This window comes from Rousettus aegyptiacus, unplaced genomic scaffold (assembly GCF_014176215.1).
Source record: "Rousettus aegyptiacus isolate mRouAeg1 unplaced genomic scaffold, mRouAeg1.p scaffold_m13_p_11, whole genome shotgun sequence".
Lineage (NCBI taxonomy): Eukaryota > Metazoa > Chordata > Mammalia > Chiroptera > Pteropodidae > Rousettus > Rousettus aegyptiacus.
The window spans coordinates 55632813-55660454 of record NW_023416286.1 but is presented as its reverse complement, the minus strand read 5'-3'; the positions used below and the strand labels follow the sequence as shown (position 1 = coordinate 55660454).

Below are 27642 nucleotides of genomic sequence, written 5' to 3'. Positions count from 1 at the left end.
TTTTAAACATAATGTTTAATCTCAAAAGAATAAAATATTTGGTAGACCTGTCGCAGGTCAATGAAAGGGGAGATTTCGAATTCTGGAAGTTGGCAGTGGAAAAGGTCATTTATGGTTTCATCTTGCATGAACTAACATTTATTGGGCATCGCGGCAAGAGACACTTAGCAGACATTATCTCTTTTCTCCTTGAGATAACCTTATATAGAGAGATCCCTTCCATTTCCCAGATGAGGAAAGCAAGAATTTTGTGTGGGGACGGCATCTATAGTTTGAGACCAGATCAAAGCTGCTTCTGAATGTCCAAACCATGCAGGTTATGAATATTTATGTGGTAAAGAAATGAAAAGAACTTCACGGTGTATTTTTTTGGAAGGAGACTTCTAGAAGTCATTTTCTGAGAAAAGTTGAGTTTTGAAGGATGCACTAGTCCTGCCACTCACCCCCAGGTACCCCAAAGGCCACGTCCCATTTCTGGGCACAATGCTGAGTGATACAGAACCAAAGTTAGGGACACCAGTTCCCAGTATCAGCCTTCTAAATATGAGAGGCACACCATCGTGGATAGCAAAATATAAGCATTTCAGGGGTATTTCAACCATTTTGGAAATCACGGGACAAAATATTTTAATGAGTGTCTGATCCAGAAGAATCTATGGGCCACCATGTCAAGTCAGAACCAGAAATCTATCCTCAGGGAGCTTAGCTCTTCTCTTTCTGTGATCCTTCTGTTTTCTAGAGCAAGGTGAGTCATGTTCTTTGTCACTGTCTCTTCAATACTTAGTACATGCAATAGATTGCCCATAATATTCATTAGAAGAATAAATAAATGATTTAATGAGAGAATACATCCAGAACATGTGGTCAAATTAGTTACTACAAAGCCTTAATTTACCTACCCTCCATGGAATGTTTGCAAATGCATGTTCTTTTTCTAGACAGGAATATTAGGGAGTATAGGGGAGTAAATCAGATTGGAAAGGTCAGGTTAAAGGGGTGGGATGGGGTTCCTGGAACACCAACAGAATGAAGACTTTTTGTAAAGCCTGAAATACACATAAATAACCCTTGCTAAAAAAGATGGCACAGATTTGTCACAGTACCTTCAAGCCTGCCTCAGCCCTGAAAAATGTTTGAAAAGATTTGAAAACCTCTGTCACCGTGGATAAAATTCTCTTTGTACCTATCTATTGGAATGGATTAATGGAACCAACTGAGGATAATGAATGTATTTGAATAATTCCTAATTTATATGAGATTAACATGCAAGTTCTTTATTATAGGCCAAATTGTGTTTACCCAAGATTCATATGTTGAAGTTCTAACCCATAGTACCTCAAAATGTGACTGTGTTTGGAGACGGGGTCTTTTTTAAGGAGGTGATTAAGTTAAAATCAGGTCCTTGGGGTAGGCCCTAATCAAGTATGACTGGAGTTCTTGTAAAAAGAGCAAATTCAGACATACAGAGAGACACCACAGATGTGTGCAGCCAGAGGAAAGACCTAGTGAGGACACCCTGAGAAGCTGAGGAGAAAGGCCTTGGAAGAAAACAAATGTTCCAACATCTTGATATTGGACTCCTGGCCTCCAGAACTGTGAGAAGATAAATTTCTGTGGTTGAAGCCATATAGTCTGTGTTACTTTGTTATTAGAGCCTTAGGAAACTAACACGTTATTTGAAAACGAACTTAATTCTTTCACTAAAAGAAAAAAACTCTGGAGTCAAGAAGTCTCGCCCTCGCACTGGTGACACTGCTTAGCCTAATGATTGCTTTACACAAGCTTTCCAGTGAGATGCCACTGAGGCTGGAGCCTTCTGTCAGCATGGTACTGCTGCGTTGACATCTACGGGTATAAGAACAGGCAATTCATCAAGTCACATGTGTGACTTCAAAGTCAGGTCTTGGGAACTAAATCCATTTGTGAACTTAAAGTACCCTCCCCTAACAGCCAGAGACCACTTTCAGTTATTTGCTGAATGCATAACTATGAAATTCATTGGTGTAGAGAGAGGTCCATCATGTGTATTTACCAGGAATGCTTTTTCTTAACCAAGTACTGTTTAAATTAATTATGATGAACATCTGGTTAAAGAATGTCTTCATGAAATTAATGTTTATAATTATTCCCTCTGCTCTCATCTTCCGGATTCATATTGGAGATGAACGTAAGAAGAACATTTATTTAGTTATTCTCTAATAAAAAATTATTGCTATTAAAATAACATCATGGCATGTGCCTCCTAATAAAATCTAAACCAAAAAGAAAATTTCACTCAAATAAAGCTAGTATTTTTTTCTTTTGTCAGTCAATAAGAATGATATCTTATTTTCCTTTAAAATTTGTCCCCTTGGAATCTCAAGGTTAAATGTATCCTTTAAATATAATTGCTGTCTTCAGCCTATATTTCTGGTATGTCTCTCTCCCTCATCATTTATGTCATTTAATCATCAGTCTTTATTTTATTCACTGAAGCTTCTTTAAATCCTTTTTGAGAATAAGGCATAACATAAATAATGAATAAACATTATCCTTCTGAGAAAAAGTAATACCTTCATCCAGAAGCATTGGTTCTCCACTTGGATGGTTTTGCCCTGCAGAACTTTTCTGGCAAAGTCTACAGATATTTTTACTTGTCGCAGCTGGGGGGTGATGTGTGCTACTGGCACCTAGTGAGCCGAAGACCTGGGATGCTGCTAAACATCATATATTATTTCTCACAGCAACAAATTATCCCCCTAAACTGTCAACAGTTCCAAGGTTGAACAACCCTGTCTAAGAGCTAGCACATTTGCAAAATTAGAGTAGGTTGGTAAGGATGGTCGAACACTGAATGTTTGATGAATGAATAAGTCTGATGAGTTTCAGGTTCTATATTGGGCTCTAACTTTTCCCATGTAATACTTTCTGGTTCTAGAGAGAAAATTGCTCAGTACAATTCTGTACATTTCATAGACATTCTGGCCTTGGCCTATTTTTCTCTGATTATTGGTGGCAGAGTTTCTCCAGTCCTTCTGGATTTAGCTTTAAAATTATTAACAGCACTATTATACACACACAATTATTGAATAATGATTAGAAATGGCTTGAAGCTACAGCCAGCTCACTAAAAAATATCAGTCCATCTTTTCCCTTATTTTCGTCTGACTTTCCATGATCCCAGGAGTGAAAGCATATTCTTTCTGTACATTATCCCTGACTGTCAGCCCGGATCTCATTATCCCTGACTGTAAGGATAGATGAAGAAGTTAGAATTAGGCCAGGAAACCTCCAGGGAGTTAACACAAGACCTAAAATGCACCACCGGCCATCGTTAAGATTTGCATCTTGTGTAATAAAGCTTTGTAAAATCTCCTCACCATGCAATGATGGTATACAATCTTCCATCTTCCTTGTTCCTGATTCACAGACTGCAAATGCCAATCGGTTCCATACGACTGCACTATCCATCTGAAATAGTCTCAAGTTGAGGAGGTTTCAGTGTATGTGTGGCCTTACTATATGTATTCAATCTAGTTTATAGAGAAAAAAAAGCTCTTGGGTCAAAAGACCACCAAATACTGCTATTAACTGGAGGCAAGGTATACTTTGGGGGGAAAAATAGTATAAAGAGAAGGGTCATAAAGCGAAAGAATCATGGGATCTAAGAGAAGAGGGGGAAAAGGCGATGGGGGAGAGAAATAGAACGTTGCAGAGGGATATTTTAAATCAGACAGCACAAGGTAATTCACAGAGCTCTGGGGTGGGATACGGAATTCCTGGGCTCTTTCCCTCCTTAAATTGGCAAAACGGCCTTGACCGAGTCCCTTAATCTTTCTGGACCTGCAAAATAGAGGACTAATTTTAAATGATCTTGATTAAAGTCCTTCTAGGCAGTGAATATCTAGTTCTATCAGTGCCTTAGATTGGTTACTAAGAAACTCAGTAATCAGCATGCCTAAATGAGTAAGCTTTCACACATAGAATAGAGTGCAGAAGAGCGGAGACACAAGGTCACCTCTTCCTCTGGAAAGATGTAGGGAGGCAGCAGTAAGGAGAGAGAGGTAGGGAGGCACAGACATTCAATAGAGCCATACTGCTCCAGTGGGAGATGAATGAGAAAAGTATTCTCTTTGGTCACTTGTCCTTTCCAAGGTGAAATGGAAAACGGTAGTGGGAGATACAATTGTCTATTTTCTATTTTTCCAACAAACAAAGCTTGTGCTCACCTTGAGGCTTCTGCACAAACTGCTTTTTTTCTATCTGAAATGTGTGATAAGGATGGCCCTTTCCTGTCATTCAGGTTTGCACTTCAGTATCACCTCCTCAGAGACCCTCTTTGTCTATTCTATCCAAGTAACTACCTGCACTCTTTAGATCTCATTTTAATTTCTTTGTCTCATGAGATCTTTTCTCAGCTTATCTCATCTTAATTTTTGTCTTTAGGCACTCATGATTTTTCTCACCCCACGAGAACAGCGGCCTCATAGGTCTCGTTCATTGCTCTGTTCCCAGACCCTGGTACAGAGTAAAATTTAGTGAATATTTGTTGAATGAACAAATGAATAAATGCATAAGAAATAAAGTATGAAATAAAAGCTGCAAATAAAGTGTGCAGGTGGGAGGTTCTGGATGGATCAGAATATGATAAGAACAGATAAAATTCTCAGGGAGATAAGACTCCCAGTGGGAAGTACCTGTAAGATACAGAAAGGGGACAAAGCTTGATCCCGCAGATCAAGTGAGGCCTGAAGAGTCAGGAAAGAATAACCTTGTGAAACAAAAGCAGCAAAATTGTGGAGAGATTGATGATACCAGCCTACCCAGTCCTGGTGCCTACAAGCAAACAGCTTCAAATCGCAAAACCTAGGAATCATCACAAAACGAGGACAAAAGGAACAGAGACAGGGCAGCAACATTACCCTGTAACTGACCAATCTTTATCAGTATGCACAGTCTCCACCTAGAGTGTGTGCTCCTTGTAATAGCTGTAACTGCCCAAGTTCAAAGCTAATAATCACTAAATTCTACACTAGCACTTAACTATCCAAGCTAGATTTTTATAGCTAGATTAAATTTCTATCTGTTGATTTTCATAAATTATATCGATGAGACCATTTTATCCATGCATCCTAATTTTTTTCTATAGTAATACAACAGTAATATATATGTGTATATATATGCAAATTTTACCACATACAAGTAAAAATTTTAAGAAGAAACTTAAAAGAGTAACAAAAATCTGTCCTAAGTTTCAATAAATCTCCTGATAATTAAATACACTGGGCCCTCTGCTGCCTGTTTTTGGTATTGAAACCCAGGAAGATTTTCTAAACCACATAAAAATCTTGGAAAAGAGGTCGTTTTTAGTTGGGCTTTTACCCAACTCTCCAGTTAAACAACTTAAATTCGTAGGTTACAAAAAGTGTTTCAAAGGTTTAGCAAACTGAATTGTCTTTAAATATGTTGTATAAATTAAGGAAAATATTTTATTTCAATTGTCTTCTATTTTCCCTCTTCTAAAGTTATGATGAATGTCCTGAAAATAATAAACCCAGATAAGTTTTTAGTGAATTATTATTTTAGATGATCAAAAAAAAGTCAGTTGGATCACCATAAAATGATAATTGATTTTGCTTATTTTATGACAGTAAATTTAAACAACTTTGTGTAAATTTATGTCTTCTCTGTTCTTACTATAATAAACCTCATTTATTTTAAAAGAAGAACCATCATTATGTTTGTATTCTTAGATTTATAGAAGTAAATCATTAATTGATTATTGAACTAATAAAAAACAAACATATTTTTTAAACTACAGGGACATCCTTTTAGGATATATGCCTTAGTCTTACTCGATAATGTATCTGGATGAAGGTAAAATGTCGTTCTTCACATACAGTAACTGTATAAAAAATGGTGCAATTATCTGATTTGCCAGCAGTGGACACTGTTACTCTAGTTATCACCACAGAGTGACTAAGGAAAAGTCTGCTTAATATCTCAGGGAATGTCTGTTCTTTATTCCCTTAAATAGAGCAGGAGTTAGTAAAATTGATTACTATTCTAAAAAAATGATAAAATAAATTTTAGAAAAAATATCATTGTTATTCTTGGATCCCAAAGGTAATTAAGAAATAAATTTTTACACTTAATCTATGGTTCTCATTTGATTGTTTTTTAATTTATGGAACATAGTTATTTGACACAGAATATCCAATCATGATTACTCTCAAGTATATCTTATGCATTTACAAAAGATCTCTCTCCTAGAAAATGTTGACAGATGGTATAAGAAACACACTGAACTGACAATCGGTGGCCCCTGACCTAGTCCTGGACTCCCAGAAACTAGCTTTGCAACCCCGCAGATCACCAGTTCTCTCTGACCTTGGTCATCTCCTGTCTGTAAAAGAAGTATCTAAACTAGCAAATTGCAAAGAATTCCTAAGCTAGAGCAAAAAGTCTTTGCTACACTTGTATAATCGGATATAGGTGTTATTTGTTTAATCTCTATCCAGATAGTACCTCATAAAACAGCTATTCCTTCTGTAATGAGGACCAAAACCTAAGCTCTGGCCCTCAGGGCAAGCATAATGGAAATCAGCCTGCAGAGCTAATGAAGATGAGGCAGTAGGCTCAAAATAGAAAGCCACTTACTCTTCACTCTTTACCATGAACAGCAGAGGAGCTCAACTTGCCACATCAGAGAGTTTACTTTGTACCAAGTAAATATTATTATTATTCCCATTTTATAGATGAGGAAACTGAGGCAGAGGACACTAATATCTACGGATAATAGATAGTAGGTGCTAGATCTGAATCTTGAATTGAGGCAGTCTAACTGGATGTCTATGCCATTAAAACCACTAGGTCCTACCTTTCTGGGTTCCTTACTGACTCCCAATGCAATACTCTACATATATACGCTGCCATCTACTAGATTGTGAACTGCTTCAGGATAGAAAATAAGAGCAGCATGGTGGGAAGACCAGTGGTTCTCAACTCTGGTTGATATCTCACCCTCAGGGGACATTCGGTGATATAATGGAGATATTTTTCGTTGCCACAGTGGAGGGAGAGGTGGGATAGAAGCTAGAGATGCTGCTACACATTCCATAATGCTCGGAACAGCCGCTCACTTTAGGGAACTATCCATCTCAAAAGGTCAATGGTATCCAGGTTAGGAAACACGACTCTAGAGTAAGAGAAGCTGGATTTGAATTCTAGCTATGTCACTTACTAGTTGTATGAATTTGAGCCATTTGCTTAAGCTCCTGGAACCTCTCAGGCTCCTCCCTTAAAAATGGTTGTATAGATGACAACTGTGGTTGTGGGAAGGATTGAAGGATTGAAGAAATGCTTTTCAACTGAGGAGTTATTTATATCTTTCAAAGACAGTGTCATGTAGTAAAAAGAGCAGAGGTTTAGGAGTCAAAAAGACATGAGTTCTTAAATGCTTCAAGGCCCAGTTTTTTTCATCCATCTTTAAAAAAGAGGGGTTGGGGAATTCCTACCCCATACAGGTTTCCTCAGGATTAAATGAGGTAATGCAAAGATTCTCTCATAATATTTGACGTAATATATCCGCAAAAATGTTAATTTCCACTCTCCAGAGTGAGTATGTATATATTATTTTTTGTCTGTCTAATATGCAAAACCTATTTTCTACAAACCACATTCCTTCCTTCCCAAACCAAATCCAATCCTTAGCTCAGGCAACCCAGTGCTTCAGGAAATGACCACACCCCCTAGATTCAGAAATGAGCCTCCACTGAATTGATCCCAGGTCAATCCAGTGCTCTACTTAAGTGACAGAATTATTAGTATCAGCCATGTGACCTAGTTCTGGCCAGCGAACTCAAGAGGACTTTGGAGAAAGAGGTTTACATATCTAAGAAGTAGTCCCAGGAAGAGACAATTTCATCTCCCCCTGGATGTTGCTTCTTTTGATGGAGCCAGGAACTTCTGTAATCTTTTTGTTACCGACTCCACAGACGGAACAACAGGGAAATGGGCAGATCTGAAGCATGGAATTTGAGAACATAATTGAACTACCGAGTCAGCCATGTGGACTACATTAACTTTGGTCTTACTGCAATGTCCAAGCGTAAATTTTCTTTTTTTTTTTTAAGACAGTTCAATTCAGAGTTTCTGTAACCTGCAGTCAGAAAAGTACAGGTTTCATCCCACTTCCTGTAGTAATTTTGTGTGGCCAAATAGTCTAACAGTCATTATAAAATGGAGTTAAAATAAAGCAATAGTGAATGGCGTTTTGTTCTTCTATTTAATCATTTCTTGTTTTTAAATTATGTTTAAATACATATAACACAAAATTTACCAATTTAACCATTTTAAGTATACAGGTCAATGTCATTAAGTATGTTCGCATTGTGTCCAGACATCATCAGCATTCAGCTCTATGATGAATTTCTTCATCTTGCAAACCCGAAACTCTGTGCCCATTAAACACAACTCTCTATCCCCATCTCCCAGTTCCGGGCAACTACCGTTCTACTTTCTGTCTCTATGAATCTGACTACTCTAGGTACCTTATATAAATGGAATCATGATAATTGTTCTTTTGTGACTAGCTTATTTCACTTAGCATAATATCCTCAAGGTTCATCCATGTTGTAGCATATGTCAAAATTTCCTTTTTAAAACTGAATACTATTCCATTGTAGTATATACAACATTTTGCTTATCAGTCAATGGATACTAGAGTTGCTTCCACTTTTTGGCTATGGTGAATAAAGCAGATTAACAAAAAAATTTTCACATTTGCAAAAGTTTTTATAACTAATACAATTACAAAACACTGCTAGAATAGGACACATACTAGCTCTAATTTGTCCTGAAATTTTAAAATACAAATATTTCCCTCGAACTTTACAACACTTTTTTTTCGACTTAGTGTTCCACACACTAAGTGACTATGATGGTCTCATTTGCAAAAATTTGAAGATACATAAGAGAAGATTGATTGATTGATTGATTTCTTTCTTTCTTTTATGTGTATAGGAGTGTGTATGTGAGGAAGCCAGTTACAGGAATTATGATGAATTATAAATTAATTATACTGTTCCTACTTCATCAGTGGTTTCATTATTTTATTTTTAGATTAATATTTCTGGGCCTCATTTTTCACTTCTGGTTCATGGGCCTTGTATGGAGGAGATTGAATTCCAGCCATACATTAAGAAGGTGGCCCAATATTTTTCTCTTCTAGGAAACTTTCCTAGTAGTAATCTACAATTCTGTCCTACTCCTTAAAGCAATCAGTTCCCAATGTGGCCTTCCATGATGAAAGTCCTGTTATCTTCAGTTTCTTTCATAGTCTTCCCGAGTGCCTGTCATAGCTTCTCAGCCTCAGGCCTGCAGGAACCTGAAGGACGGCTCTTTGGGCCCCCCAGGATACAATTTAGAAAAGGAATGCCACTTACAGATACCATTAATTTGGTAAGGCCCGAAAAGTAAATAGAAAAGAGATTCAGCAAAGGTACACTGTTGCTTAGAAATGCATGCCCTTTAGTTATTGTACCATAGAGATTTAAAAGAGCTCATGCATTTCCCCAAGAGCTGAAAATTTCCCCTAGGATGTTAGCTTATCGAAAAACAATCTAAACAAGAGTTAGTAAAAGATTTTGAGTTATTTGGTATAGAAGAAATTAAATTTTCACCAAGCAGCATCCCACCCATGTTTGTCAAAAGAATTCCAATTTTGTTCACTGTGGCAATTTGCTTAACCCTGAGGAATAAAACACAGTTGCTCAAAGCCAACTACAGTGAAGCCCACTTCCCTTTTCTGGAAATTCACATGCTCGGCTTTTCCTGGAGATGTGTACAGCTGTTGGCACAGCTCCTGGCCAATGGGATATAAAGGGAAGGCTTCTGGGGGAAGAAAGTGAGTGTCATAGAGGGTGTTAATTTTTTTTTTTTTTTGTCTTTTTCCTGCTTGATAAAATGACAATTCATTTTGCCTCACCCTTTCCTTCCTGTTAGGGACGTAAGTGTAAGTAAGAGATGGCTGGGACTCTGGAAATCATCTTGTAGCTATGAGGTACTTAATAAGGGAAAACTCAGGAAAAGCTGTTTCTGAGTCAGTAATGAAGCCACTGAGCAAGGCTATAATGACCTCCTTCCAGACATTTCAATTAAAAAAATACAAATACTGTATGATTTCACTTATATGCGGAATCGAAGGAACAAAAAAAACAAACTAATCAAAAACAGACTCACAAATATAGAGGACAATCTGGTGATGGCCAGGAAAGGAGGGAGGTTTGGGGGGCTGGGAGAAAGGGGTGAAGGGTTAAAGAAGTACACATTAGTAGTTGAAGGTCATGAGGACAGGGAGCATGGCATAGGGATATAATGGCTAGGTGGAGAGCAGAGGAGAGAAAGGGCAATCAAGGGGATCATTTTATAAACTATATAGATGTTCAACCAATGTACTGTATACTTGAAACTAATAATAAAATAGAATTAAAAATAAACACATATACTTATACATTAAGTTATTAGTAGTTGGGTGCCCTGTTACTTGTAGCTAAATGCAGCCTAACTGATACACTTAGGTATTTTCTAAGTCTGAATATAATTATAAGGTAGCAACATTAGCTATTCTTAGAGGAACATAACTCAGGAACTCCAGGAATAGGAATATTGTATTAATTTGTGTTGATTTGTGCCTTAATCTTCTCAATTAGTTAGTGAAGTCCTTAGTGGTCAAAAGCATGCCCTTTACTGTCTTTTAATATCCTATTTGTAAACACTAAACATAGAGTGAGGTGCTTAAGAAACAATTAAAATGTAACTGTTAACCCAGTAATGTCAAACTTTGTATCACTGGATCCAGCCTCTCACAGATATTGTTTATTCTGTCACAACCTCAAAACACCCTTTAGCTCAAAAGGAACCTAGTTAAGCAATGTCTTTGCTCTCAGCAGGTTTTGTTCTTGAATTCAACTTTAAAAGTACATTCCATCATAGGATTAAACAGACATAGTTCTTGCTTTTATGGAGTTTTCAAGTTAATGGGGAGAGGGGGCGGGGGGAATACCTGAATAGTGAGAAAGAACTAAAGGTAAAGGGGCAATTTTCCTTATCCCTTTGTAAAGACTTGACCGGGCCTTGACTTTGAGTTGCTCTACTCGGTAAAACTGGTCAGTCTGTAAATATTTATGGAGCATCAACAATGTATGAGGCACTGTGGAGGGGTTGGCAGTAGAAAACATTTTAAGTTATATATGATTTATGATTGCAAGAAACTAAAATGAGGATATGAAACATACTTAATGGTTTCCGTACTTCTTTCCATTAGATATAGACTACTTTCTTCAATAAAAGGTTATAGGAGAGTCCAATATGTAAAACTGAGATTGTCTGATGAATTTTCTCATGTCCCCTGAGGAGACTTGGAAAAATAATTTGGAATTCACTGAATGTGTGTGTGTGTGTGTGTGCGTGTGTGTGCGTGTGTGTGTGCGCGCACGCGCACACACGTGCACACCTATGCATTGGTGTACTTGCACATGCCTTATCCATAAGCAAATTTTAAGCATAACAAAACGGTGGTACTAACTCTAACAGCTGCGGAATTCCAGAGGCCAGAGGAAATCAGTATCGAGTGGCTACTGGGCTTCTCAATTGCATCAAATGCTTAAGAGTCTACTTGATTTAGCCTTGAAGAAGAGTGGTTTAGGCAGCAGGAATGGAGTTAGTTAACTTGGTCCCTATTGACTAGTCACCTGTGACTCCCCAAATTAAATGTTAAATGAGGACCTCCAAAATAAAAATTAGAGAGACACTCTTGCTGTGGCATTTACCGACCATTAAGCTAATAGTTCTCAGTTCTTCCATTTGGACAAAACTGCCGCCTGTCCTGAGGCCACTAGCTCTTGGAGAGTGCTGATTAAGACATTCCCAGTTGGAGGCTAAGTGTGAACCTAGCAAGCCAGAGTTCACTGCACTATGATCACTTTCATTTTAGATGTCTAAAAATTGCAGCAATATTCCAAAGTTGATTTCTACACTTTTCAGGCACGTCCTTGAACCAGCAGGCAAGTGCCTAGAAACCAGTCTACAACTGCAAATCGTTTTGCTTCTAAAATGCTAATCTAATGTGGCTTCAGTGGTCCTCAGAGGTAGTGGGTTTACAACTTCTTCTCGACTGTGACTATGATTTATAGCTTGGTCTCTCAGCCACGGATAAGTTGTCTTCTTGTGAAACGACAAAGAAATACAATTCTTGAGGCAAGAAAACAAGCGCATTAATACATTAAAACTAGTTTTCAAAGGGATTCATTGTACTGCTTCATCAATAAAGTGGGAAAATGATTTAAAATATTATATACTATGTACATATTTAGATGTCAGTTACATGTGTTTTAATGATGGACAATTTTGGATGTGCATTGCATGCCACCTTCAACTTCAGAACTCTTGAAGAGAAAGAGACATGAGTGACCAATATTGAGCAAAAAAAAATATGTGAACAACTCATGTCAAGTATTTTTTGCGGTAAAAGTCATTTTAATGGCATATGCATTTCTGAAATGACTGCTTTAGAATCAAGACCTTTTGCTCTCAAATTACAGGAAAGACATTTGATTTAGAAACATTGCACGGATATTTGATAGAGCTATTTGCCATCAAAGTTAACTTTTGTACATTGAATATTTAAAAAATTAAGCCTCAAATTGACGTTAAACTAAAGATAGCTACTGCTTAGTTCTATCCATATAAAGTAGAGGGCAAGAAGCATTTATCACGTTTTCATTTTTTAAATTAAATTTATTGGAGTGACATTGGTTAATAAAATTATATAGGTTTCAGATACAATTAATTCAATAATATATCATCTGTATATTTCATTGTGTGCTCACCACCCAAAGACAAATTTCCTTCCATCATCATTTTTATTTTTCATTTGAGGACATGGCAAATAGATTCACTGGTGGAAAATCCAGAGGGAAATATAAGGAAAAAATAGGTATATAGTCTGTAATAATATCGTAACTTCTTAACCTCAAACCTCTTTATCTTTTCTTTGCAACCCCTCAAACTCCTTGAAGGAACAAGTTAATTTCATCAGTCTCCCAGACAAGAGAAATGTTGCATGAAAAATCTCTACTCAGGTAAAGCAAACGGCCCATTGGTTCACAAATTCACATGATAAATTGTGTTATTATTAATACCGAAACTCAGATAGATATAGATCTTAATATCTGTTAATATCTCACTACAACACACACACACACACACACACACACACACACTCACTCACTCTTACGGTATTTCATAGTATTATGTAACATTCTCCAATTTTAAATCACATTATGTTACAGTAGTGAATACTTTTTTCCAAAAAAATAGAGAAAATCTGAATTTTCACAATAGCTATATTAGGAAGCAATCATTCTATAAGGCGGAGTGCACAAGACCTGGAACTTATTGTGAGACAAGCAGTTTATTGCGGGCTTCCCCACTCACCAGCTAGATTTTTGTTAATCAAACCTTCAATTCTCTACAAAATACAAATAACAATGAAGCCCAACCTATATAACTGCTAGAGTTGATGAAATAAAACCATACTATTCATACATGCTATTTGAATGGTAATATGGCATATAGAGTCACTATTATAACTATTATTTGATTTACAAAAGGAGCCACAGTTGATGGTCTTTAAAAATGAAGATCACTGATGCACTTGATGTATTATTCAGTTTATCACCCTCCCCCCAAAAAAAGAGGATGAAAAGAAAGGTATTTTTAACATCATACTTTAAGGCTGTAAAGAAATAGGCTGCTGAGATGCTTCCAGAAAAGCAGTAAAACAGAGATAAAATAGTCTTCCTCTATTCTTGTGCTTTCTCTCTCTCTCCCTCTGTCTGTCTGTTATAGATTTCATTATTTCATTTTTGAAGTAGAAAATTAAACTCTTGCTACAATGACACATTTAATTGGGAAACTAATGAGACCACAGCTAAATGTAATCAATATATTCAAGATAATCAAGATGATATGTAGAAATATTATCAAGAATTTGAGTCATGAATGCTGATGGTTTCCAAGCTACACAGACAATATGGAGCCCTAAGGAGGGCCTATGTGCTCAGTGTTTCCATTCAGGCACTCAAATTTTCATTTAGGTATAAGAAGTAAAATGCAACATAAAATATAAACAAAAGAGATATGAATCATTATCTCTTGAATGTTAATTTCAAAACTTTGGTTTGCTATTTAAATGAAGTACAAAAGTAAATAGATTTACTAATGTTTCCATTTGGAACAAAAGAAGCAGACTTGAGTTGAGAGTGAAAGAAAGGAATAAAGAAAGACCACACCTGTTAGACAAAAGTAGGAGGAATGAGAAAAGAAAGAAAACACAGAACCTTAAGAGAAACTGAAGAGAACTGATGTCCATTACATAGTCAACAAACTAAGAACAAAGACAAACAGCCTGGATTCTCAAAGTGTGGTCTCCAGGCCAGGAGCACTGGCATCACATGGTAACTTGTTAGAAACACAGTAGCTTGGAGTTATCCAATCTACTAAAACAGAATCGACATTTTAACAAAATCTCCAGGTGACTCATACGCAGATTCCCATTAGAGAAACTGTAGATCAGAGCCACCCATTTTGCCTGTTGTAATTTATAGCTCAGCCTTTCCCTCCCTCCCATTGTCTCATAACCAGATAACCATTCCCCATAGGCAATCATTATACATTCACCCAGGCCTCCAATTGTTTACAGGCAAACATATATGTCATGCAATTCCAAAGTAGGATGTGTGGTATAACTAAAGGAAATCATTTTCACTCCCTTAGTATCCTTATCATATACGACTACATGTGTATAGATGGGGGGTCGTTTCCCCTCTATCCATCTAAGACAAAAAAAAAAATGGCAAAGGGCATTAAATGGAAGTACTAGATGGATATAAAACCATGAATTAAAATAGAATAAGTAAAATCATGCCTATGACAGTCCTGTTAACATTTAAAAAAAAAAATCTCACCTGTAAGGTTGGCAATCTATAAAATAAGGTGTTTCTATTCCTTCAGAATCAATGCTCAGAATGAACTTAGAAGAGAGACATCAATCCATGACTGGTAGCCCCTAATGTCAGCAGAGATTTTAGGATGTGAAGCATGAGTGAGTGCTAGACTCGGGTCAAACTGTGAAGTAAGATTACTACGCCCTTTACTTTGCCTTTTCTTCTTCCTCTCCCACTTCTGAGCCCAAAGCCCTGTGTATCCTCCTGTACTCCAACAGTTCTATTGTACATTCAGTTGGGTATAGGCCGCCTCATTTCTTGTCTGGGCTATTGCAACTGGTCTACATTATTTAATAAGTTGAAAATTTTTTAAAGATAGCAACTTATTATTATTGTTATTATTATTAGGATCTTAAAGCAATAATCTTGACTGAAAGGCAAAAGAGAAATTATAGAAGGTCCCATGCAATGATCTCCCTTCTAACTTTTAACTTTTTTATTTATTGAGATATAGACACATAACAATATACTAGATTAAAATATACAATATGATTTGGATATGAATATATTGTTAAATGATTACCACAATTACTTAACATCCATCACCTCATGTAGTTACACATTTTTTCTTGTGATGAGAATTGTTAAGACCTACTCTCTTAGCAATTTTGTTAGCTATAGTCACCGTGCTGTACATTAAATCCCTAGAACTTATTTATTTTGTAACTGGAAGTTTGTACCTTTTGACTACCTTCACCCATTTCCCCTACCTCATACTCAGCACCTGCGTCAACACCAATCTGCTCTCTGTTTCTACAGGTTTATTTTTATTGTTGTTGTTTTAAGATTCCACCTGTATGTGAGATTATAGGGTATTTATCTGTCTTATCTGACTTATTTCACTTACCATAATGTCCACAAAGTCTCTCCATGTTGTCACAAATGTTAGGATTTCCCTCTTTCATGTGGCTTTTATATATATATATATCTCCACCCCACATTTTCTTTTTCCATTCATCTGTTCATGGACACAGGTTGTCTTGGCTATTGTAAATAATGCTCAATTAACATGGGGGTGCAGATATCTCTTTAAGATAATGATTATTCCTTCACACATAACAAAAGAGAATTCCTGGCACTTATCAGCCTGGCACTCAGAACTAGGCCATATTTTCTGTGTATAAATAATCTCACAGAATATCCAGTGCGGATAAAGGTTACTCTAAGACCAAATAAACTGAGACAAAGTAAATATACTTCAGACTTTTCCTAAGCATTGATGAAAACAAGGTTACTTTGTCATTCTCAAAATACCAAACACCCCTTCTACTAGCCAAAATGAGCAAATGCTACTGCTTTACCAATCATAGCTCTGTTCTCACTTCAGTCTCCCTTCCCTATAGATAAGATTCATTGAGACACCCAACCATACACATGCCCCCACTTCCTGATAGCATCCAATCTACAGCACACCCTCAATTGCTCAGAACCTCCCCCAAGTCACTCAATCAAAGCCCTCATGGTATAATAAGTTCCTTCTAGCATCCTCCTACCAAGATGCCCCATAGCTCTCCACGTGTATTCTCTCTCAATACAGCATGTAACGATGCAGCTTGCTTATCTATCAGCGTGTTTCTGGGGGTCTTCGGCTGAAGGGCATTACAGTTTCAGTGTGATGTTGAATGCCCACCTTGAATTGATTTTTCAGTAATTTTCCAGATGACTTCATTTCCCTCAACATGCACTATAGTTTCACAGCTCTCATGGGTTGTGCTGCTATTTCAACTTGGAGTTCCCTTCCTCTAACTCCCAGCTCTTGAAACATTGCAAAGTTTAGGTTAAATTCTATAAGCAATTTTGTTTGATTTCTCCAGCCAAGACCTATCACTTTCTCCTCGGTGTTTTGTTTACACTTTATTTTCGACATCTCCTCTACTTGCACACAGCAGTTATTTATGTACTTCTTCTCTTCTTCACTAGATTTGGAAGTTCCTTAAGAATTCCAATCATGCTACATCTACTTCTCTTTTATCTAGTGACTTTCCAGCTCTCTGGCTGGTATATAATACAGTTTAATAAATATTCACCGAATTGGATTTGTAATTCAAGTTAAAATATCTGAGTTCAAGTTAAAAACTCTGAGAGGTTTAAGAATCTCAGCTGGCATCCTTATAAAAAAGAAATGTGAACAGACACAGATATGCATACAATCAGAACATCATGTGAAGTTGTAGACAGAGATTGGGTGGTAATTTATTTGCAAGACAAGGGCTGCCAAGGGCTGCCAATGATCAATCATTAATTTCAGAAAGTACCGCTGGAAAAGGTAAGGAAAGATTCTTCCCTAAGGGAAGGAGAATAGTCCTTCAAAATACCTTGGGTTTGGACCTCTAGCCTCCAAAACTTTGAGAGAATAAATTGTTTTTTAGTAACCCAGTTTGTGGTACTTTGTTAGGGCAGGCCTAGGGAATGAATACAGAATGATTATGAGACAGTTGGTTGTTGTTTGCAAATTGCACCAGGAATCCTGTTCTGATAAGTAGTTTAAGAACTCAAAGAAATAAAGAATAGAATGGTGGTTGCTAGAGGCTGAAGGGTGGAGAAAATGAAGAGATGTTCGCCAAAGGGTACAAACTTCTACCTATAATATGGATAAATTCTGGGGAGCTAATATATAACATGGTGACTATAATAAACTATATTGTATTTTATACTTAAAAGTTGTTAAGAGAGTAGATCTTTTCTCTACCTCCCTGCTTTATTAAGACAAAATTGATGAAATTATAAGATATTTAACGTGTATAAGATGATGATGTGTTATACATTATTAATAGATTCTCCCATTGAATTAATTAACACATCTATCATCTCACATATTTACTTTTTCTGTTTTGGTGAACATTTAAGTTCTATTCTTATAGCAAATTTCAATCGCACAATATAGTGTTATCAACTATATTCACCATGCTATACACTGTATGTACAGGACTTATTTTTCATATAATTGAAAGTTTGTACCTTTTTACCTACTTCTCCCAATTTCACTCCCCTCCCAGTTCCTGGAAACCGCTTTTCAACTCTGTTTCTATGAGTTTGACATTTCTTTTTTTAATTCCACATGTAAGTAATACCGAACAGCATTTGTCTTTTTCTGTCTCACTTAGCACACTGCCTTTGAGATCCACACATGTTGTTGCAAATGACAGGATTTTCTTCTTTTTTTAAGGGTGTGTATGAGTATGTGTGTGTATACATACCACCTTTTCTTTATCCAGTTATCCATCAACAGATACTTAGTGTGTTTTTATATCTTGGCTATTATGAATAATGCTACAATGATCATGGGAGTACAGATATCTCTTTGAGATAATAGTTTCATTTGCCTTGGATATATACCCAGAAGTGGGATTGCTGGATCCAGAAAGAAGAGCCTAAATGTCACCACACACACACACACACACACACACACACGCACACGCACACGCACACGCACACACACACGCACACAAATTGGTAATTATGTGATAAGATGGAGATGTTAACTAAATTTATTGTAGTAACCATTCTGCAATACATACATGTGTCAAACCATCATGTATACATTAAACTTACATATGGTATATGTCAATAATGTCAATAAATAAAATGAAATTTTAAAAATGAAATGAGGACTGAAAAAATGCCTAAGAAAATTATTCTAGGGCTGTAAGAGTTTGGTTAGTCAGTTTAAACTCACATCAATAGCTAACTAACCCAGTCTTTGAATAAGAACACCAACCTTTGATACAATGCTAAAATGTTTAAATTATTTGAAAAATAGCACCACACTAGCATTTCTGTGACATTCGTTAGGTTGTTCAATAGGAGAACATCTCAGCATGTGGTCCTAGGCTTCCTGCATCATAGTCACATAGAATGAAACTTAAAAATCATATTTCCAATGTTCATCCCAAACCTACTAAGTCAGACAGAGTATCTGAAGGTAAGGAGCCTCTTCTATTAAATAAGAATGTATGAGGGTGGAGTCTATTGAATCAAAATGTCTAAAGGTAATTTTAATTACTCTCAGATAATCCTTGCACATATTAATATGAGAACCACTGTTCTTTATTTTCCCTGACTGTTTTCATAATATCGTTGTTTAACTATGCTAAAGTTAAGATTATTGTCCTATATATGTGCCAATATAAGTTTTTGTGGGGCAGGAAAAGCCTGATTATTTCAAGGTCATGCGGTAGGAACTTTTATGTTGCATGGGAGGAATCTCATTCCTTACCATGACTAACTGAAACAAACTGTAAGAAAAACAATGCAAACACTATAAGTCATAAGTAAGCAAATATGTTTCTTAAATGTTACCCTTTCACAGACTCTCCTAAATCAAAGTGTGTCTTTAAGGATTCTATGCATGGAATTTGTTTATGTACCTGTGCTTTATTTCTCTAAGATGCTATCTTTGGAGACCAGGACCATATTTTGCTAGTGATGTCTTTTTATCTCCTTTGACTCCTCCACAAAATCTATTGTATGTCACATTAAGAGCCATTAGACACATCAAGAGCCCAGTAAATACCTGCTGCCTACATAGGAGAAAAATCTAATAAATTAATACTTTTGCGGTACAATGGGGTGATTGCTTGGGCACATTGGTGATAGAAGATAACATTATCTTTTTCTGAATTTGCAGCTCACCTACAATTGTAGTGAAAATAAGTCACTGTGAATGGTCATATTGTGAATTTGTAACTCTCTGCCAACACTTTTAAGATCACTTTTAAAGCAACCGTCTGCATTTTATTAGCTAAGATTGATGACCCGGAGGGGAAACTATAATTGATTACATACTACAACCAATTTATGTACTCAAAACAAGTGAAAGTGTAACACTATGTAGATAAATATTGTCTCAGAAATGAAGATAAATGAATATAAATGATTAAAGGTGAAATTGTGATATAATGGCTATGCTTAATTTATTAGGAGCATTGTCATAAATCTGACAAGAAGTCTAAAAAACATTTCTTTGAATTTTTTTTCTAACCTATCAAACTGCAACATAACATTTTAACTATTGGATGTACAAAATCCTGTTTTCTTATAACAACTACTGGACACTTTTTAATAAGATCAAAAAAATATTTAGGAAGGCACCATATCTCAAGATTTCTAGTATTTTGTATTTAAGAATTCCTAATGGCAAAATAGTCCGAGCACACAGCTGCCAAAACTAAGTTCCTCCCACTGTTCCTTTAACTTTCTTCTCATTCATTCTTTAAACATACATTAATTTGTTCCACCAGCAGACTTTACTTTTTGATCTGAGCATTGTTTAAGCCAAACAGAACTAGGAATTTGAAAGTCAGGAGGGTACTTTCAAGAAGATTTATATCTATAGTCAAGTTCTTTCCATCTACAATTTCGATTTAGGATTCCCTTGGTGTGGACACAAAAGAAGCCCATGCTTAGCATGAAGATATCACAGAAGTCACCAAGAGACAGATAATTCTATCATTCTATCATTCTTCTGATAGAAGAGAGACTGGGGGACATTTGGCCAATGGGCTCCATGTTTGGAGACATTCATGGATCCTTCTTTGTAAGGGATGGATTGCCTACATCATCTTAACAAACTTTCCCAATACTTGGCTCATAGTTGGCACTCATAAAGTGTTGGTAAGTTATTAAGTAATTAAACAAATTAATCTGATCCTATGACTCTGGCTGAAGAATAAGAATGGTGAAGCTTAGTGTTTCTGGCTGTCCTCATTTGGACAGTCATAGATATAAGAATTTCTGTCTTTCAAATTCTTTGGTACCTTGTAAGCATTCCAGTTAAGCTGCAAAGGAAGCAAGGGTTGAAATGAAACAGTTGTGGAGTCCTATGCAGCAGGCTTACAGTGCCCCTCTTCATTCCTTACATCCTTACACATGTTAAGTCCACATGACTTTTTTAAGAATATTTTCACCCCAAATTCAACTCAAAACTAGCATATCTCCACCTATTTTAACTTGTGGCTTATGTAGTTTTTATATGAAAAACTTGCTGCCTAAAAGCAGCATCCATTTAGATACACAGGAAAAAAGAAATCTTTATTTGCTAAGGCACTGACTGAACTGTGATGACAGTAGAGGATGAAAGTAGAGGTTGGGCAGAAGTACTCAAAACACCCCATGTCCTGACAAAGAGTGCCCTCAAAGGGCCAAAACAGTCTTCTTTTTTTTTTTTTTCATTATTTATGCAAATAACAAACATTCATTGTTTATGGATTCTTTTTCTAGTTTTATTTTTATTTGCATCATAATAATCTCTTAATTACTCTTGACTGACTTTAATTCTCTTTTAGATGAATACAGTATAACAGCTTTTTCTAATTGGCTCCAATTCTGGGGGGCCACACAATTGGGTCTCACAGTTAGAGAATGAGAGCACTGAGGCAAACAGAAGTTGCATATTTGTCAACTCTTTTAATGAGGATACACTGGAGATTAAGACCTTGAATTCAAATCCTTTCTTTTCTATTCTTATCTTAGTACAACCAGAAAACATTTCTTCAATTCAACTTGCTCTCGATATATTTTTAAAAGTAATTCTCCCTGTAGACCATATATTTTACATTTCCCAAATGGCTCCTAGTGCAAAAATATTCTTGAGATTCTCTTGTAATTTTCTCTGTCTAGAGGATCTTCTCAGTGACATTTAAGGATTTTAGATCAATCAGATGTGCAGGTACTGGAATCCTAGATGAGAAAATCATAAAAAATTAATTTTATAGTTTTCTGTGGTGATGTCTCCAGTTATCTAAAGGGGCATGCAGAAATTCTCTATGCAAAATTAAATTTTTATTCAGTTATGTATTTTTAAAGCTACATAGCACTTTTAGGCTGGGAGGAGGTGATTTATTTTTTGTCAAGAGGGTCTAACACAAAAATCGTTTTTATTATAAGGTGGCTTCTCTTCAAAATCAGGTCAGTGATTATATAATGTAGCAAACGGATAAACATTTTCAATTTTATAGTGCATAAAAGACATAAAAGTGTGTATTATACACACTAAGTCAATAGTCACATTTTCTATCTTTGCATTTTCCATGGAGATAGGGATCCAAAATGGGAGTTTAACACTGAGCAACTTGAGAGTTGGAAAGCAAGTTCCACTCCGCTAGCGATGTTACTTCCAGCTTCCAGTAAAAGTCCCTGATTAATCAGACTCAGTATAATGACAGGTGAATAAAAGATTAAATGCTTCAAATAAAAGCATGCTTTCAATGGTGCTCTGTTCTTTTGTGAAAATAGCACGTAGACTTCTTCCACCTTGTCTCACCTGGTCTCCCAACCTGTGAATGCTGCCTAACCCAGAATGTTTCAAAACAACCAAATGGAATTAGGAAAGCAAATTCCAAGGTTTGGTTGTTTAGTATGTGAAGACTGACAACACCTTTCATGACTATTTTTGTCTGAAGCTGTAGTATTTTGGCAGAAAGAAGGCAGAACTTGAAGCCATGGTACAATTGCCTCATCTACAAGACTGTCTCTTTAAATTCTTCTCAAATTTCAAAATGGTAGAAGTGTGCAAGTGTCCTAAGAGGTAACTGAATCCATCTTTCCTTTTTCATACTTCCAGTGAAAAAAGGCTCTTTTCACCCTCGTTATTTATTGCAATCTTAATAATAAAGTCTCCCAAAGTTTTATGGGGTTTTCATGTGGGTGGATAAACTAAGACCAAGAGTAATGGCATAAGAATTTTTTTACTGAGAAGAGGTTCAGATGTATTGAGAAGAGCCGATTCAACAAAGAAAACGATAAACTGAAAAGCTAAGATTTATTTTCAGAAATATGATTAATTTCGTAGGAGAATTGGACAAATGACCATTTAGTACCTTACTTAGTTTCTCTCCCTTTAAAATGGAAAACTATCTTCACCTTTCTCATACGTACTATTCCTAGCTGATGGGACACATCAGAAAATGTACTTCATTTTAATTATTTCTCTTCTTAAAGTTATTGAGAAATCATTTAACCAGCTGGTTTGGTACATAATGTGAACTAAATAATACACAGGCATGTTTTAAAAAAGTCTCTTCCTCCAGAGGTCGTAGTCATAGAAACCTTCTAATATATTTAAATAAAATATAGCCATTCTTTCAAAGGAAAACTTTAACATCATTTTCAAAGAAAAAATGCAGGCTGACTTGGAGATATTCTCCTTTGCCACATTAATTATTTTATTTTCTCATTTATACTAGATAAATGAGTACCAATTTGGTGGTGATGGTTCCTTGGTTCGTTTGCTAATTACTGTCATACTTGCTTCCTTATCTACTCCTTTAAAAGTCTAAATTTTTATTTTCACTTAGTATAAAAAAAGCATATTCAGTACTTTATTACATTATAATAATTGAATGTTGTGCTATTGACAACCCTAAAGTCTGATTAATAAATCACATGTGTCTTTTTAATCCGTTTTGACTTGTAGCTTCTACTATTTAACGAAGAGAGATTATGTCCGTCCCTAGGCTGTATAGGCACACTCTTAAGGCTCATATATAGTTCCTAATCTTCATAAGAATATTCACAATTAGGTATTATTTTCTCCATTTTGCAGTAGAGGAATTGGGGGCTCAGAAAGGTTAAGTAACTTGTTCAAGGTCGCATGGCTAATAACTGGCAGGACCAGAACTCCCCAAGTCTGTTTGACTCAAAAGCTTACTATGCATCATGCCTCTCATATTAATTAGATTGCAATCAGATACACCACACATTTGAAGTGTATTAGCATAAACTAGCTACATAGCACTTTTAGGATTGGAGAAGTGATTTTTTGTCAAGAGGGTCTAACACAAAAGTCATTTATATTAGAAGCTGGCTTCTCTATAAACTCAGGTGTGTGCTTATATAATGTAGCAAGTGCATAAACAATTTCAATTTTATACTGCAGAAAATACATAAAAGTGTGTATTAGATACAGTAAGTCAACAGTCACATTTTCTACCTTTGCTTTTCCATGAAGATAGGGTAGTCCACATAAGAAACTGTAATGCTTTATAACACTATTTAAAAAAATCAATTTCCCTAAAACAATACACTTCAGCTACCTGAAGCAGAGCCACCACATCACACAAATTCAGGGGGCATCAACCCCATCTATCAAACTCCACAGGAATAATCCCTCTTGGAGGAACATACTCCAGACCTTGCACATTCATCCATAAAAGCCCTGATGATAGTCTTCCTGACTAACTGGTTAAAAATAGTTCCATGGGAAGTAGGAAAAAAATAGTGAACAGCAAATAGTACCACAAAAATAATTTAGTTCTGTGATAATTCCCAAGGCAAGGACCCAAACAACGCACTGTACAAATATGCAATAAATTCCTGTTGAATGAATGTGAATGTCCATGCTTAGAACAGAAATAGGAGATTTCTCAGTAAGGGGTGATGGATAAATAGTTCAAATTTCTGGAGGTAAAAGCAGAGAAATGTAAGAGAATTGTCAGAGAATCAAGCCTAAATGCTACAGAAAAAAGGGAGAGGAAGAGAGACATTGAGAGCGAGAGAGAGAAAGTGAGAGCGGATGGAGAGCAAGAAGGGTGAGAAAATGTTGATACTAAGCATAAAAAATGAGAGTGGGTAGATGGACAAGTTTGTTGACATGTTTCTGGCCTCCTGTCTGCCTCTTCTGGGTGTTCCCTTCCCAGATCTGCTTAAAATCTTCAACTACAGAATTAAACGCAACCTTCAGAAATAATAATTAATTTTTGCATGTCTAGCTCCCGCTGTATTCCCAGCCTCAGTTCAAGTCACTCTCTTCCGCCTTCCTATCCCCTCCCCCTGCACCAGTTGCTGTTCACACCAGCTGCTTCAGCGACATGGTCCTGGCCTGCTTCTCACACCTGCTCTCCCGCAGCTGTGAGCCTGGGGAACCCTCTGCCCTCCATTTCAGGAGGCTTCAGTTTCACCTTGGCTGGTGAAACCCACTAATGCCTCGAACCCTCTGTGGATAACACCTCCTCCAGGGAGTGCTCTCCATTCCCTTCATTCAGAAATCATTCTTTGTTCCTGTTATTACACTTAAAACCTCCATCCAACCACCCTCCACTTCCCGCCTTAATTATTTAACGATGCTCCAGTTCCCTTTATTACATGTTTTAGCATCTTAAAGACAGAGCTGTGTCTTAATCATAGTTTTAGACCCCACAGGAATGAACACAAATCAGACACATGGTAGCTAAATGATATATATTTGCACTGAAAGCATCTTAAATGCCTGTCATATGCCAAGCTTCACACAAAGCCTTTCACATTGAAACAGGACTTCTTGGCCCCCATTTACAGGAAAGATGCTGAGCTTCAGAGAGGTCATTCACTAAAACCAAAAGGTTAGTTTTGGACCTGGAATCCTATTATAAGCGATTGAAGATCCAGGACTCTTCCATTTTTTTATCCTGTTGTGTTTTGTTTGTTTGTTTGTTTGTTTGTTTGTTGGACAGGGGAAAACAAAAGCCAGAGTTAAAGTAGAAAACTGCTAAAATTATCCTAAAATATATGCAAGATTTAGTCCTTTTCCCTGCAAGAGCCACATTTGGATCATAAAGTCTACCAGGAACAGTCTGGTTTTGTGCCTACAACTAGAATTAAAACCTGAAGTAATGTTTGGTGTTTAGAATGGTGAACGTGGGTTATTATAAAAATGTTTCATCTATTAAATATGTTCTGCTTTACAGCAAGAGAATTATATGTCACCGATTTTCTTCATTAAGTTGTTAAACAGATTGTACAGTGATCAAATACTAGAAGCCAATTGACCAGTCCAAAAATAATATAATCCTGTGATTTGAAAATGTTCTCAATTCCTAGCACTCTTAGGTGTCTCAGTAGTTTTTTCACTGTATCTAGGCAGAATGGAGTACCTAACAGTTACATTTATCAAGTAATTAAGTCCAAATAACTTAATAAGCATTGATGTCCTAACAATGTAGTAGTTAGTTAGTTAAAAAAAAAGTAATATGATCATATTTTTATTTCATTCGTCAATAACCACCATGACTAATGGTACGTGTGCTCCTGCTGCGCTCTGCACAGCCTCTTAGAGCTTGGAATCAGCCTGGACACTGTGCCACCCTCACTGCCTGTTCCTCATTGATTTGTCCTGCAGTGCTTGCTTTTTATCAAAGCAACTTTCGACAAATCAGGTTTTTAAAGGTAGAACAATATTGAAATGAAGATGGTAAACGGACCAATGTTTTGCTACTCCAAAAATATGCCTTTTGGTATATTTATTTTAAACTGGGCATTAAGGAACGAAAGACTCAGAGAGAAACTTTGACCCTCACCCTTTATCTGCTTAAAGAAATTTAGATAGAGGACTTGCTCCAGGAAGAGAGATAAGATCAAAGATCAACTATAGTTTAATACAGACTAATGTGTGATAGAGCAGAACCTAGCGTAGCCCATTTGTTCAATGTCTTCTCTGTACCCCATTGTTAAAGGTGGCCCAACGAACATTTATTTACCAAACATTTGCCTCCATCTCCATGGGAATTGCCTTCCTGCCCTTCGGTCCTCAACCACAAATCCCCTTTCTCTTTAGCTCCAGAATGACGCAGAGGCCTGGACCACCCAATCTATACTCTGGTGTCATTACAACACCCATTAATGTGTATTCATATAATAAAGTTTGAGCATTTTCTCTTGTTAATTTGTCTCTGCTAATCTGATTATTAACCCAGCTAGAAGAACTTAGAACCTGGGAGGAAATATATACATATTTTTAGCCTCTATATAGCATAATATAATATGGAAGCTCTAAACTACCTCAAGCTAGTAGTTTACACTGTTAAACAGATGTTCGTTATATATTGCTATGTTTCATTCAAATTTTTAAAATAGCCATAGCATAACTATGTTTTTGCCATGGCACCCTGAGGTACCTCAGAGCATAGTTTGGGAACCTTGGTACAATCATTATATTTCACATTATTTATTTTATATAAATAACTTTACAATCTTTTCTATTTCTAGTTAAGGTTTCTATTTAACCTATTTATGAAAATATAGTTAATATAGAAAGGTATATAAATCATGAGTATGCAGCTAAATGAATTTTCAGAAAGTGAACACATTCATGTAACTGCCACTCGGATCAAGGAAGAACATTAACAACAAACACCTATGAGAATCCCTCGGCCCCATATCCAGTTACTACTCCTCTCCTCACTAAAGGAAATCACTATCCTGACTTCAAACACCAAAGATGAGATTTGCTATTTATAAATACACAGCACTAATTTTGAAACAGCCATTTTTTGAGTTTCAGTGGGTAATATAGTTGCTTCTTGATCATTTTTCTCACTTCCACCAGATTGTGAAGCATCTATAGAGGTTGTTGCCCAATTGGTATAAATGCTCAGGAACAGACTTCTTAATTAAAACCTAAATCAATAACCTCACCTCACTCCCTGACCAAGGTGATCAAGTATCCTAAGATAATCCAGTCAGAAAAAGGTCCCCAAATTCCTCTCTCTTTCTCCCCTCCCATCCCCTTTCTCCTCCCTCTTCCTCTTTCTCACTAATTTTATAATTTATTTATTTATTTATTTATTTATTTACTTACTTACTTACTGTGACATTGGTTAACGAAATCCAATAAGTTTCAGCC

The 27642-nt window shown here is 36.4% G+C and overlaps 1 protein-coding gene across 1 annotated transcript in view; it reads right to left on the bottom strand.

Moving 5' to 3' along the window:
* FGF14 (fibroblast growth factor 14) overlaps window positions 1-27642 on the bottom strand; it is a 548307-nt gene that overhangs the window by 182246 nt on the left and 338419 nt on the right. The window lies entirely within an intron of this gene.